This window comes from Pteropus alecto, unplaced genomic scaffold (assembly GCF_000325575.1).
Source record: "Pteropus alecto unplaced genomic scaffold, ASM32557v1 scaffold68, whole genome shotgun sequence".
Taxonomy (NCBI): Eukaryota; Metazoa; Chordata; class Mammalia; order Chiroptera; family Pteropodidae; genus Pteropus; species Pteropus alecto.
In genome coordinates this window covers 8134386-8149873 of record NW_006441386.1, presented here as the reverse complement: position 1 = coordinate 8149873, position 15488 = coordinate 8134386, and the positions used below count along the sequence as shown (strand labels likewise).

Below are 15488 nucleotides of genomic sequence, written 5' to 3'. Positions count from 1 at the left end.
GGCGCGTTATTGTGCACTTTTTCTTAAGTCTGTGATAAGCTCCTTCTATTAGACTATAGATCTCGTCACATAAAATAGATTTGTGGACTCGCAGCCAGGGAGAGCCACGCTCCTGAGCTGCGGAAATGGCTCATTTCTCCCCTTCTTCCTCGAGTAACTGATGGTCATGAATTTTTCACCCAAATGTCGCCACTAAAGATGTCACCAGCCTCCTACCCCTGGAGATTTTATGATCTGGCCCTAATGGGGTGGGGATGGGGGGACAGGGAGAGGGGACGGCTATGTCCTGGAACCAGAAAGAGAACTCTGAATGTAGAGGAGTGGGGGCTCAGTGGGCATAGGCTGGGCTTTCGATGCTGGAGACAGTAGAGCTCCATTTCTTGAGCAGTTACCGTGTGGCTGACCGGAGCCAAGCGCTCTATACCCACTACCTTGTTTCATCTTTGCAACAACCTGGCAAAAGAGGTGGCAGCTGAGTTAGGCCTCAGAGAGGTTGAGTAACTTGCCTAAGGTCACAAAGTTTATTAAAGCCCCAGAACCACAGGCAAACCCAGCTCCCAAGGGTTCCAGAGCCTGGGCCATTGATTGCTGCATTTCACTGCCACTGTTACAGACTCGGGACCTGGGGCAGGCCGTCTGCCTCCTCTTCTCTGGCTCAGGAACTCGATGAGCAAATAAGACAACCTATGGAACAGCAAGGCTGAGAAGTAAGACTTACACCTGCATTCTCTCCTAGGTGGGGAAATAAACTCTTTTGCAAGGACCAGAGTCAAAGTCACATTCATTGGAGAAACAGCCTTTCCTCCTGCAGTGCTAAACTCTGAGAAACTGAGATGCTGCCTGTGGTAAGGTGTGTTTTCCTTTTGGGTAACTAGTTAGGGTGATATTCATAGCTGTAGCCAGAGAGGGGATGGAATCGGGACTGGAAACATTCACTGTCTTAGTGCTCGGGGGACCACAGGCAGACTCCCCCATGGTGGGCGTAGGAGGGCTTTATTGGCTTTTGGCCAACACCTGCAGCATCAGAAGGAGGAGCCCCTGACTCTTCACCCTCTGGGAAGGGCTAGGTTGCCAGATTGAAAGAGAGGGTTCCGGGAAACAGAAAGAAGAGAGAGCTGGGTGTGGGGAGGGAGGATGTCCTTGGGGTACAGCCCCCAAAGTTTCCAAAGTATCCTCATGTCCACTGTCTACTCAATACCTAATCCTTTGAGATAGGAAGTGTAGGCCAGGGCTACTTTCCCCATTTATCAGATGAGGACATCAGGGCTACATGTGGAGGTAGTAGAAAAGGCTGGAAGAGGAGGAGGGCTCTGTCCTCTGCACCAGGTAACCATATATAGTTCCCCCCACCTCGTCTCCTCTGTTTCATATCACCTGCTCAGAACCAGCTCCAGCAGATCTCTGGCTCTGCTGTGGGTCAAGCCCTGACCATTCCACGCCCTCTGGCCATGCTCTTCCAGGCCCCAGGCCCCAGGGCACTGACTGAGAAATCACGGTTATCGTAGGACGCCCCAGGGCAGGGAAGGGCACTGCCAAAACCTTTCCATAGCCTGAAAAGCTGGAGGTCTTGGTTCTAGTCCCTTCCCGCCCCTCCCCAACTCACCTCAGCTTCCTCCTCTGAAAGATGAAGGAAGGTTCTCCAACGAGGTGAGATCCCCTCACCTGCATCCTTTCTGTCTCAGTAGCAGCCAACACAGCAGTCCTTCATGACTGGTTGCCCATGAGGCTGACAGGGCCTGGGGATGGGAGGTGGGGATGTATCAGCTCGGCCCATGGAAAACTGGGGCAGGCCTGGTAGGCCAAAGCAAGGCATCCAGGAAGAAATTACAGTGGCCCTTCAGCTCTCCAGGGCAAGTGGAGGTCCAGGCCCTCAGCCACTTTGCAAAGCCCTCTCCCCAAGGGTGAGGGTACCCATCTGGGGGTCTGTGTGGAGCCTGTGGTGGCGGGGTTGGGGGGTGGTGGTGGGCAACATGGCTGAGGAATGGGAGCTATGCGAAGAAGGAGAAAAATCTAGCACCTAAAGGGAACTAGAAAATGTCCTGGATTGATTAACACTTTACAAGAATCTAACACTTTGCACGTGGCACTCCAGGCTGCAGCCAGATTATTGCCCTATAAATGAGTAAGAAGCATCTTGACTGATTCACGACCAGGAGGAATCAAGCCCCAGACAAGTAAACAGGCAATTACAATGCAGCCCAATAGCTCTAATAGGAGCTTTGAGAGAGGAGTGAGCTCAGGGTGCTTGCTGAGCAAGTTGCTAACTCTGCCCAGGGGCAAGAAGATGGCAGGAATACTTCCTGGAAGAGGGGACAACTCAGTTAATAACCATTAGAGGCACTTGGGCTGCAGTTCTGATGATACAGTGACTCACACCTTGAGGTGGGTCAGTTATGTGAAGGAGAGATAGACTGGTGGGGGGATCAAGCTCAGAATTGTTTGGAAGCTGAGAGTTTTAGCTTGAAAATACATTTTTAAATTACTTACCACACTCATGAGACGGTTCAATGGGACAGAAAGAAAGCCCAGAAACGTACCCCAAAATACACTGGAATTTAGTGTTGATAGAGGTGGCCTCTTATATCAGGCAGGTAAAGATGAACGTTTTAATAAATGGTGTCGGCACGACTGGGAAACAAGCTGGAGACCAATAAAGCTGGAGACCAGGACACCAGGACAAACTCCATATGGATCCAAAATTTAGATGTAGAAATTAAAACTGTAAGAGAATCAGGAAAGCATAAGTGAGTCCCTTTATAACTGTAGCATGGGGAAAGTCTTCCAACAATGACTTGAAATCCAAAAGCCAGAAAAGTAAAGATAATGAATTAAATTAATAACAGTAATAACGAACTTCTACACGATAAAGAGCACCATAAACAAGGTCAAAAGACAAACAGAGAGAAAACAGGGAGCAACTCGCATCGTAGCTAAAGGGCTAATCTCCCTAATATGCAAAGAGTTCCTAGAAAACAAAAAGAAAAAGACTAACGACCCAACAGAAAAGAAGGCGAAGGATTTGAACAGAGCATTCAGAGGAAAAGAAATCTAAGTGACCCTTAAACATAGAAAAAAGTACTCTACCTCATTCATATTAAGAGATATATGACTTAAAACTACACCAGAGTACCATTTCTTAGCTATCAGATAGGCAAAAATCCAAAAGTATGACAACACAGTCTGCTGGTAAGGCTGTTGTGTTGGGAAACAAGCACTCTCACATGTTGCTGGTGGGAATGAAAAAAAGTACAATCCGATGAAAGATGATTTAGTCATTTCTTATCACAGTTATAGACACATTTACCCTTTTTCCCGACAATGCCACTTCTGGGAATTTACTCGACAGATACGCCTCGAACACTTGAGAAATGAAGTATGTATAAGCTTATTCGTCGCAGCTATGTGTAATAAATAGCAAACACCTGGCAACAACTCATGTGTCTATCCAAAAGGACTAGTGAAATAAACGTTGGTATATCCACGTAATGGAATACTATACAGCTGTTGGAGGAGGAGGAGGAGGGAGAAGGGGAGGAGAGGGAGAGAGAGGCAGAGGAGGAAGAAGGAAGCTGCTCTCTACGTTCCGATATACAAAAATCTCCTGTATATATTATTAGGTCGGAACACGAAGAATAGAACAGCATATATATATGTAAATACATGTTGCTTTATGCAAGTACATAAAGAAATACTGGACGGATACACGAGAAACTAATTAAGAGTTTCTCTAGGGATCAGGGGATGGGGTGGCTGGGACATAAGTGGAAATGGGACTTCTGATGAATGCCTTCGGATAGCAATTTGGATTTTGAAGCACATAAATGTATTTCACATAAAACTTTGATATTAAAATAAACAACTTGCCATGTAAGTAAACATTGATGTTTATCAGGTATGCGTCTGGTGATCAGTTTATCCCTAAATACAAAGTTCTAGACTCATAGCGTCCTGTCTGTGCCCCTTCGCACACTCAGTTTGGGAGAGAGGGCTATAGCACTGGAGTCACTCACTGACAGGTTCTGAGCAGGGCAGACATATGGCAACCCAGGAAAGCTCACAGCCCCACTGACACCTGTAGGGCAAGGGGACTGTGGCTGGGGCCCTGGTGGCAGCTCTGGATCAAGATGAGACCTCCTCGGGGCCCAAGCTTCCACACCCACCATGTTCAATGTCCAAGCTCCCTAGAGGCAGCTTAGCACCCAGGTGCTGACTTCTCTGCAGGCTGCAGGATTCTCTGATTTGGGGAGAGAGGCTACTTCAGTAGGCTCTCAAGTGATCCCAGAGTCCAGAGACTGGGCTGGTTAGGCCCAAGGCTCTCAGCCGATATGATGGTAGGTGGCCAGGAGAGCAGCTCTGGGACCTACTGGGTATGTCCCTCTTCTCCCTCCCTTTCAAGATGAAGACCTCCTTCCAGCTGCAAACAAAGGATAGGCAGGGAAGAAGGGAGTCTTAGATGGTTCTCTATACCCTGCCTCCTCCAGGAAGCCTTCCCGGATCCATCGGAATGGTGGGATACCTCTTTGGACTCCCTCTGCTGGGCCACAACCTGTCCAGGGTATGCCACCCCATATCCTCCCTCTCAGCACTGGCCTGTTGGTCCCCTGACCTGGAGCATCCAGCCCCTCACCAATGTGAGGCTCTGGAGTACTTTGCAAATAGTAAAGGACTGTGCACCAGAGGAGGGACTGTCAGACGGTGAGTCCCCAACACAGGCCTGGGTTTTAAATGCTGTGTTTGCTTGCACCCCACCCAGCGGCTTGTACACACCTGTGCACAGAAGGCTGTAATTTTTCTTCATGAGTCATAGGTAGGATCACACCCAAGTTACCGGCACTCCGCTCCTTAGGGCGGGCTGGCCAGGCAGTCGCCTTTGTCTTCCAATTATGCTGTTTTTTATTGCTCTTTTAACCATAACAGAAACACCCAAAGGGGTAAGGTCTGGAGGGCAATTAATGACATACAGAAAAACCACAAAAAGCCACCAGATTTGGGCCCCATAGTATTAGGGCCCTGAGTCTGGACCCTGTGTCTGGGCCTCTAGTTAGGTATAAGGAGGCCGTGCGGAGTAGTGGCTAGTGAATGCATTCTGACATCCTGCATACTGAGTTCAGATCTTGGCTCTGATACTAGCCACTTTACCTCTCTGAGTCCCCATTTCTTTTTCTATATGATAATGCTGAGGGGATAACTAAGCCGACACTGTGAAACACTTGCAACCTGGTAGATATTCCATCGATACTGAGTCCTCGAAGGCCTTCGCACAGTTAGTGCTTTCAGTTTTATGGGCATATTTCTTCTCCCTCCAACTTCCTGTCATTTTCTACAGTCCCTAACACACTGCTATGCACATAGTAGGTGCACAGGGCAACAGAAAGAGCATGGACTTTGGAGTCCAGTTTTCATTCATTCCATAAATATCAACCAAATACTTAATGTGCCAGGTACTGGGGATCCAGAGACCCAATCTCTGCCCTCAAGGGCTCACCCTCCCTGACAGAGAGGAGATCCAGAGCAATAACAGGCGAGACAAGGCAGGTGGCAAGTACCACCATCAAGGCAAGCCGGAAGGTATGCCTAGGGTGATGCATGCCTGAGTCTGCGCCCTGGAGGAAGAGTTGTAGTGAGCCAGGAAGGGAGAGCCACATAAGGCAGAACAACATGTGCAAAGGTCCAGAGGCAAGACATAGTTGGAGGAGGTTTGGGGATGGCTGGAGCTCAGAAGGGAGCACAGGGCGAGATGAGGCCTGAGGAAATGCCTGAGGTAAGATCTGAAAAGGCCTTTTCACCCAGGCTAAGGACTTTGAGCTCAATCTAGTGGAAAGGAGGAGTCCCTGGAAAGATTTAAAGTGTTCTGATGCTCTGGTATTGAGGGTAGGGGAAATGCGAATTACAAGGCCAAGGGCGAAGGCAGAGACAGTTCAGAGGCTGCAGCAGTGATCCAGGAAAAAGATGGACAAAATCTGAATCTGGAGTAATTTTGAATCCCTCCTCAGCCTCTTACCAGCTGCGAGACCTTAGGCGAGTGATTTACATACTCCTGACCACAGTTCCTCATTGCTAAATTGCAGTAGTGATGCCTAGTTCCCAAGGTTGCAAGATTTAATAGGGATTAAAAGCGGCACTTTACCACACTGGTATAAATAAATAATTGAATAAATAAATAAATAGGGGAGAAAGGACAACTCTTCCATACACTAGAATGCCAATTAATACTGTAGGAAGGATGAAGGAAATGGAAAAGTCATCATTAGACAAACACCCTGGTAATAGTTGTTGTAAATGATATACACCAATGGCCATTAAAATTAATGAACAAACGTTTGAAGAGAAATAGCATCTGCCTGGTCTCAAAGTATCATTTTCCAGATATTTATTAACTAATAAGGGAAGAAGGACAGTAACTTAACAGGGAGAAATCTGGCCAACACATTGTTGCCAAGTGATCACAGCTAAGGCAATGTGAGACATATCACCATAATGCACCAGGAAGGACATAACACTGTTTTTGTAGCATTCTCACCCAAAATGCATAACCTCACTCCAATCCTGAGAAAACACTGGGCAAATTCAAATTGACCGGCATTCTTCAAAAGTGTCGAGGTTATGAAAGATGAAGGAAGACAAAGGAACTGTTAGCACTCAGAGTCGGGTAAGGAAAAGTGACGATGGAAAGCAGCGTGGGGTCCTGGGACTGAAAGAGGACAGGAGTGAAAATCAAGTGAAATGCGAGCAAGATCTGCTGTTTACTTAATAGTGTCGCACCAACGTTAGTTTCTTGCTTTTGATAATTGTACTGTGGTTATAGAAAATGCTGACTTTAGAGGAAGCTGGAAGAGGGATATATAGGAACTCCACAATTATTTTTGCAACTTTTTAGTAACTCTGCAATTAGCTTAAAATAAAAAAGTTTTTTTTTTTGTTTTTTGTTTTTTGTTTTTGGGTTTTTTTTTTTTTTTTTTTTTTTGAGGATTATATTAGTGGTTCTTAACCTTGGAGACACATTTTAATTAGCTAGAGATTTTTCATACTGATACCCACACCCCTCCTCAGACCAGTCGGACCAACATCTCTAGGGGAGGGACTCAGGCATGAGGAGTCTTTGAAAGTCCCCAGGCGATGACAATGGCAGTCCCAGGTAAAGGGTGCATTCTTTGTAAGTCACTTGGCCGATATTAAATCAATAAATCACCATTCCCCCACATAAATGAGTTAGTTCATCAACTGACACCTTTGCACATTCATCAAATATTGCTGACTACTTACTATGTGCAAGGCACAGCAAGGATGCAGTGGTGGGCAAGAAAGTCAAGATCCTTATATTCTAGTGGGGGAGATAATAAATATGTGAGATTATTACACGTGTGACAGAAATTTTAAAGGAAACAAGTGGATATGATAGAAAGTAACTGGAGAGCTGGGAGCTCCATTAGATGGAGCAGTTCAGGAGGGCATCCCTGAGGATATGTGTGACATTTAAGCTGACATTTAAACTGGAAGGATGGAGCCAGGAGAAGAGATTGGGGTGGGGGTGGGGGCACGTGATACAAAGAGAACAGCAAGTGCCAGAGTCCTGAGGCAGCCTTGCAACCATAGGGAGGAAGGGAGCCTGGGAGAGGCGCTGTAATGATGAGTCTGGATTTCATTTTAGGTGCAATGGAAAGACTTCAGTAAGGGTTTGAAAAGGATTAGGTGGGGGATGTTTTTTGACCTGATTTAGGATTTTAAAAGATCTCTGGAAAATCAAAAGATTACTCTGCTGCCCCTGGAGACTGATCAGTAGGGGACCCTTTAGGAGATTTATAGCTCTGTTCAGGAGAGAGATGATGGTGACCTGGACCAGAGAGGTGGCAACAGAGGAGGTGAGATGCCAACGCTTTAAAACAGGCATCTATATCGAGCCTAACTTTGGGGTAAGTAGCCCCCTGGCTGCCCAGCTTTCCCCTCCAGCCCCTTTGCTGAGCAGTTGAGCCAAACGTTCCTTCCAGATTCAGCCAGCACCTACTGTTAGAGTCCTACTGTCCCCCAGCCCAGCGCGGTCATGGCCACAAGATCCCCTCCAGAAGCACCCATGTACCACATCCCACATTAACCCTATAAATCACAGGCTTTCTTGAGTCCCTAATACTGATGAGGAAACTGAAACTCAGAGAGCAGAAGGCATTTGCTCAGTGCTACACAGCACGTGGAACCCAGGACAGACTGCCTCACTGGCCCAGACTGGGCCTCTGATTGGGGCCCACCTCTTACTCTGAGCCAGGAGGATCGGGGAGGTGTTGGCAGAAAGCTGGTGCTTTTGACAAATAAGGCAAGACTGGCAGTCCAAGCCAGGTTGGGTCCACAGAGAACGAAGATGGCGACACTGTCAGCCCAGAGATGTGGCTCCGGCCTGGTTCCTAGATTCCTTGACACCCTGGCCCAGAGAAGCTATGTTCCTAGAAAAGTCATTTTCACTAAGGTGTGAATGATTGATAGCTTGTCATTTCCTGAAAGGAAGAGAGAGAGAGCATGGGGACATACATTCGGCTCCAGAAATAGGAGAAAGGGAAGGCACTAAAGATAAAAACTTTGTCTCCCCACCCAGGTGTTCTCTCTTGGCAACTGTAGTCCCAGTTACTAGCTAAAATCTCCTCTACTTAATTCCAGAAATCAACAACAGATGTAGGAGCTCAGTCTCTTGTCCACCCCCCACGAATGCTAGAGTCTCCTCCACAGCTGGTGGTTGTCCCTCACCTGGCTTTGGATGCTGCCCGTGACAGGGCCTTGTGCTTATCAAGAGAGCTTATGTTACATGATAATAACTACTAGAAAAGTCCCTTTGTACAGGTGCGCAATGTAGAGGTTAAGTATAAAACAAACACAGGAGAATCTGTTAGTTTCCCTTTATAGATGAGGAAACTGAGGCACGGGGAGGCAAAGGGTCGCCCAACATCACACAGGAAAGAATGAACTGGGATGCAAACCCAGGCCAGATAACTGATTCCAGAAACTTTTCTTGTAGGTGATCCGAAGGGTCTACCTAGCCCCAGCCTGCTTGCCCCAGCATTAGCAACCATTTTGGTCAAAGTGTGATCTTCTGAAGGCCATTACGGGGAATACAGGGTGGGAGACAGCACGATGGGGGCACGGGCCTCATAGTCACAGGCCCAATTCAAGAGGGCCTCAGGACATCACTTCGCCTCTCTAGGCCCACATGCCCAGCTCCCTGTGGGCCCGGGAGGACATTCCCTCCCAAACCATCTCACTAGGCGAAGCACACACAGGGTTCTCCAGCAGTGATCATGGGACTCTGGGATGAAGGGACGATGGATGCCAGCCTCTCCTCCTCCCCCAGGAGACCCGACCTCCCCTCCATTCTCACATTCCTCTAAGGCTGACCTACCCCCTACTTTGTTCTCCTGGGGACTCCATACAGACCCTCTTATCCAAGCTTTGGCTGCCTCAGTCCAGGCCCCCTCCCTCTCTGCAAAAGGCTGCAAACGCTTCTGAGGGCTGGAACATCTGGCTAATGATGGGGAAAGTGCTGAGACGACAGGTTATTTCAACACTGTCATCATCCGTTGGGTATTTCAACACTCAGTGCTTGTGCAAGAGACATAATGGGACCTGTCATAAACTCACGCTGTCTCAAAGCTCGGGCACGCCACGGCGGGGCTGACGGGGAGTTGTTGGAGTTTAGCAATAGGTGCTGTCTTGGGGCCTGCAGCCTCCTTAGGGTTATTTCGGCTCTGCCATAGAAGGCCCCTGAGAGAAATCTTGAGGTGTCAGAGAGAATCCAGAGCAATTACCTCTCCAGGTAATTAGATGGTGGCAGAGATAGATAGCCCACCTTCCTACCTTCCTGCCTTCCCGCCTCCCATCTGCCTGCCAGGGAGAGGAAGAGGGGAGGACCAGCTACCCCATCCCACTGGGCCAGCCCTCACCCAGCCCAGCCCGGCGCAGGGAGGAGGCCACAGATGACCTCATGAAAGCAGCAGCTGTGAATCACAGCCCTGACCACGTTCTCAATTCCCTAGGGGGAGGCAAGCCTGTGGGTCCTCAGAGGCACAGCTTAACACCCACAGCTGCCCATATCCACCTACCATGGCAGTTTTTCCTAGAGCTGAAGGCAGGTTCCAGGAACCCACCATCCTCTCTATAGCAGACCAGAGTCAGGACTTGGTCTCGGAATCCTTGATTCAGCTCAGCCCCGATCCAAGATTTCACTCGAACCCTGATCAGGAGGCTAAGTGGAGGGTGCAGGGTAGGGTAGCACCAGCTGCAACAGCGGGGTAAGGTCCAGAAGAGGCAGCAGCCAACCACATGGGGACATCTGCAGTTGGGGGCAATGCTGGGCTCTAGCCACCAGCTCTCATGGGGCAACAGGGTCACTGCCCTGAGCTGGCAAAGCTGAAGGGATGAGTGATCAGAGAACCCCAAAGCCAAGTGAAGCTCATGAAGAGCACATCCAGGCTGAGAACCAGCCCCAACCTTCATCTTGACCCTCCATACCATTCCCACTCTACTCCCAACACACATCTCCAGAGTGTTCTGGGAGCGACAGTTCTGGCTGGGTACCTCTGGCCAGAGCACATGGCTGGGAAGGGAGCCAAGGATTCCCATCCCGGGAAATGAGGGGCAGGAGGTGCCAGAAGAGGACATCCAGGGAGAGGGAAAAGTGTGGAGAAAGACACAGGGTCTGGAACATGATACAGGCCATGTGGGTAACACACAGACCGAACAAGGCCGGGTCTTGAGGCAGGGAAGGACCAGGAGCGTGTATTTCTTTAAAGAACCACAGAAGGTCTTTGACCATGGGAGTTTCAAGTGCACCTCAATGCTATGAGACCCTTCTTAGGCTCTATCCGGCAGCAAGAAGCAGGTGGAAAGTTCTGGGGAGGGTAGAGCAAGGTGGGAAACGTGGAGCACCACAAGGAGGCTGGACAATAGCTAGATGGGGACAGTGGCCAGAATGAGGGGTTGATGAGAAAGAAAGAAGGGGGTGGGCCTGAGGACATGTAGAAACAGACTCTCCAGGATGGGATCCATGCTGGGAGGACTGGGACCACGAGGGGCTCTTTTCAGAAATGGGCCGAGGACGTGGGGAGGGCTCACATGGGACTCTGGATCTTTGTGGAAATAGGCCCTATGGACCTCAGCTGGTACTTGCCCCTCTACCAGTAGGGATATTGATCCTCTGCTTTGATCAGACATTTCAGAGCCAGTCAGACATTCTCCTAAGGGGACACATCATCCAAGAAAATAACTCTACATGGCTCTTGGCTCCTGCTCCAGGATGCAAACACCTTTCCCATGAACTCCTCTCTCCTAAGCGCCCCTCCTGGCCTGTCTCCTCTTTCTCCAGTTTCACCTCCTTGGCCTCTCCTGGGCTTTATTCAAGGTCCCCTGTAGGGTCACCAGGACAGCCCTCCCCAGCCTGTCAGCCCCACCAGCTGGCCCCCTGCTGAGTCTTCAACACAAACCATGCCTGTCCCTCCACTGGTCAGCCTACTGCTCAGGCCCCTACCAGGCCCCCACCTCCTACCTGCTCTCACTGCATACTCCCCTCAGAACCCCTGCCAGGGCTGCAGCCAAGTCCCCTCCCTCCAGACCCCCAGCCTCTGTCTCCACTCAGCTCCTCTGCAGGAAGTATCCATCTTGACCTCAACTAGGCATGCATTGCCTGTACTTGGGGTGGGGACTTGTCAGCAAGATTGTCACATCCCCTCTGCCAGAGGCTCTCTTCCAAGTGATGTTTTTACAAGGAGAGTGTCACTACCTTCAGACATACAAAGGCTGTGCAGAGGAATGGTTTCCTCTGACTGGTGCCAGGTCTCAGCTGATGCTCATACCTGTCCTATGTGGCAGATACCCTCATCATTTCATTTTACAGGTGAGGGTCCAGCCATTCCTCCTTTGTTTCCTGGGCAGGCAGCTCTGCCCTCCTCAGCACCTGAGCCTGGCTTCCTCTCAGGCACTCGCCTCCCTTCCAAGGGTGCCTGACACCATCCTTGCCTTCATTCATGGGTATACAACAAAGTAGCTGTGAAGTGGACAGGACTCTGGCCTTGAGGCTGGAAGACATGATTTGGTGGCGGTTTCAGCTCCACCCCAGATTTTTGCTTAATTGTCTTGGGGAAGCTTTTAACCAACCCTGGGCTTCTATTTCCTCCCCTTCAAAAGGAAGCAGTGGCCTCAGTATCCCTGGCCAAGATCATGGCATGATGGAGAGATACCTCTGAGCACAGGCTGGCTGATGGGGTGGGATTTTAGCTCTGCCTCTTGGAGCTAGGCCCCCTCACTGCTCTGAGCCTTGTTTTCTTATCTGTAAATGGGATATAATAACATCTCTGTCATACAAAGCTCATGGCAGGTATGACAAGGGTGCTGTGTGATTTTTTTTCAGTGTGATGGTCAAGGTTCCATCTGGCTCTTGAAAGATCTTTTCTTCCTTGATAGATCACCCTGGGGACAGCTCAGCAGCTGTGAGGCTAGACCACCAACTCCTTACCAAAAACAGGTCCGTAGTCTCAGTAAAGCAACAGCTACCAACCCGGAAATGAGCGCATTTCCCAGAAGCCCTTGGAGAGCTGCCGGGGCCAAGCCAAGGGGTCCTGTGGGGGCTAAACACCTCTGAGACTGAGCAATGACTCAATATACCATAAGCCTCTGCCCACCCACTGGGACAGAACAGCTCAAACACACTCTCTCACTCTCTTTTTCTCTCCCACTCTTGCCCTCCCTGCCCTGCAATAGACAACCCAATCCTACACTTGACCTCCCAATGTAAGGCACCCTCACTGGATTCGAGGCTGATTCCTAGAACAACAGAATGGGGAGCACAAAGGTTGGGATGATGGGAGACAGGAATGGCCACATTTCCTGCTGCCTGCTCGATGCCAGGCTGCACACATGGGCCCTGAGGCCAGATGTCCCTATGCCTCCCACCCTAGAAAACACTCTCAGCCCAAGGGGGGCTGCACATAATATAAGGAGAGGCTCCCAGTCCTGTCAGAATGGGGGCTGCTGTGTGGCCATGGTGCTGTGGGAAGCCAAGGAGGGTGTCCAGCTACCCTGATTACCCTGGGCACAGGACCAGCCTCACCGCCAGGCCTTTTGCTTGAAGGGCAGCCGAGATGCCGCCAAGAGTCCAGGCCCTGGGCCTTCCATTGTCGCTTCTCCCACTGCTCTGCCGGATGGCACCGTCTCCTAATACATCTGCCTGTTTACATTCCCCCAACGAAAAGCAGCTTTGTTTATGGAAAAAAGCTATTTTGGTTCCACGTTTTCTATCTCAACTCCTCCAACTCACAGGCAGAATGGCTGTTGCTCTCTTGGGAAGCTAAGAGGAGTCACGGAGCCCATTTCTACTTCCTTGGGGAAGTGCCTCAGGGCTCCCCCGGGTGGACGCCCAGGACGGAGGACTAGGGCACAGTGCCATCCCTTCCGACCAAGGCTCTAGGAAAAGGACCAATGCGAGAGCCAGCATTCTGCACAGGACAGGCAAGTGTTGCCGGGGGGCAGAACAGGGTCCTTGAAAGTTGGTAACTCGGTACACCACTGCCTCCGTGCACCCGACCAGCCCTTGGCTCATCAATCAGGCCCTTCTTTCCCTGCTGGGTGAGTAATATTATCCCCATAATACAGATGAGAGATTGAGACCTCCAGAGGTGATATGGCATCTCCAGAGTCCCAAAGCTAGTGAGACCCAGGGGTTTCCCTCCAGATCTCATGCCTGTTTCTCAGCATGTGCCCTGGGACGGAGGGAGATATACACATCTAATGGGGGAGTTCATGGCTATGGCCATTTCTATAAAAAGCCACGGTAAACATTCCATTCCAGGCTCAGGAAACAGTGACTCAAACGTGAGCGGGAATAACAAAGTCCTACGACGTGGAAACTTCTCCAGAGGGGAGCTGCCATTTTCCAGATGAGAATCCCAAAGCTCAGCAGGATTAAGAGAAAACAAGTCACGACATCTTCCAAGAAAAAAACAAAAGGTGGGTCCCCTACACCCAGTGCACCTGCCTCCCCAGGCAGGAGGCGTGTGGGGTGGCAGCAAAGGGCTCTACTGAATGCTTACCACACTCCATGTAGAATGCCTCTCCCATCCTCTTGGTTTAGCGGCCTTCTTCCTTCACGGCCATGCTCCCTTCCTCCATGAAATTTGTGATTTCTGGTGCACGCACATTACCTGGACTTCAGGTCAACAACTGTCGCCATGACAACAAAGACAAAGAAAAAGGCTAACAGAGGTGGAATACCCCCTACAGAGACCGCAGGACACCTTCGCTGTCCTAATTCCCCTGCCCCAAGAAGGGAACACTCATGGGAGGCAGGAGCAGGCCACTGTCCGCCCCCCACCTTGGGGAAGGTGATCAGGGAGTGTTTTAAAAAGAGCTTAAAAGTTCTCAGACAAGAAGCTGGATGTGCTCACAGCCCTGTGGCTAGAGCAGTATTGTTGGCCCTGGGTCGCCTGTTCTAGAATAAAGCCACTGACTCTAAGCCTTTGAGAGACACTCCCTCCTCAGGGCCTTTCGCCCCAGGCTCCTCTCACCCTGCCTTGTCCACTGAGCCTGTGGAAAACCACAAAGGAAACTTTCAGACCTTCAGTGGAGGGACACGCAGCATCAGGTGGCCTTGTTCCTTGGGCAGACAGGTGTCCACTTCACAAAAGTGCCTAGAAGCCACCCTGGCACCAAAGCTGGGCTGCCCTGGACGCCTTTCTCCGTTGTCTTGGGCTAATCCCTGGAAGGAGAGGACCTGCAAACCAGGGCGACCCCCAGGCAGGGGCAAGCATAAAGGCAAAGCTCTGTGCTCATTTGAGAGGCAGGCAGGCCTTCCCCGTGTGAACCTAGGGAGGTCACTATGACCAAGTCAGCATCCAGGGCCCTTCTTGGAGTGTCTCCCAAAAGAGAAAAATGTGGCCCCTTGGTTTAGTGGCCTTCTACCTGGGGCAATCTCCCCAACAGTGATTTTTTCAGTCTATTAATGGGAATAGCCAACCCGAATCAGGCCTTCCTTGCTCCCATGGAAAGTGCCATGGTTGGCTGATGGCAATAGTTTGTAAAATACAGTCTAATTCTCAGTCTGCCCCTGCCTTCCTCATGTGTCACCACACCATACATGGGAGGGAGACCTGTGACATGGGAGGCAGTGAGGCCCAGCCACCTGGATTCGGAGGACCCCTCACACTTGAGTACAGCCCTCTACAGTTTACAGAGAGCTTTTCTCCTGCCTCATACTGATTCACCCTTCTAGGTGGATTAGGAAATAGAGGGACATCAAACATCTAGCACAGTGCCAGCACCTGGCCCCCTTCTTGCTCTACATCAGCTTACAAGCAAGTGCCCAAATGCCCACTCTGTGCCCAGCAGCGGGTGATAGAGGCCTGGGGTGGGTGTGGGCCTGGCCCTGCCTCTGAGCCCAGCTCCTGCCATCCAGCCCTGGATTCATCAAGGAGATCTGCCCAAACTCAGATTCAATCCCACCCCTGGTCTGTCCAGGTCCT

The 15488-nt window shown here is 50.2% G+C and overlaps 1 long non-coding RNA gene across 1 annotated transcript in view; it reads right to left on the bottom strand.

Annotated features, from left to right (window-relative positions):
* The window catches only part of LOC112485264, a 38579-nt gene that overhangs the window by 2922 nt on the left and 20169 nt on the right, over positions 1-15488 (bottom strand). Inside the window, exons 2-3 of the long non-coding RNA XR_003048390.1 lie at positions 2538-2719; positions 1604-1736 (exon numbers count right to left, since the gene is read on the bottom strand). This is a non-coding gene — a long non-coding RNA (uncharacterized LOC112485264). The remainder of the gene's footprint in view (positions 1-1603; positions 1737-2537; positions 2720-15488) is intronic.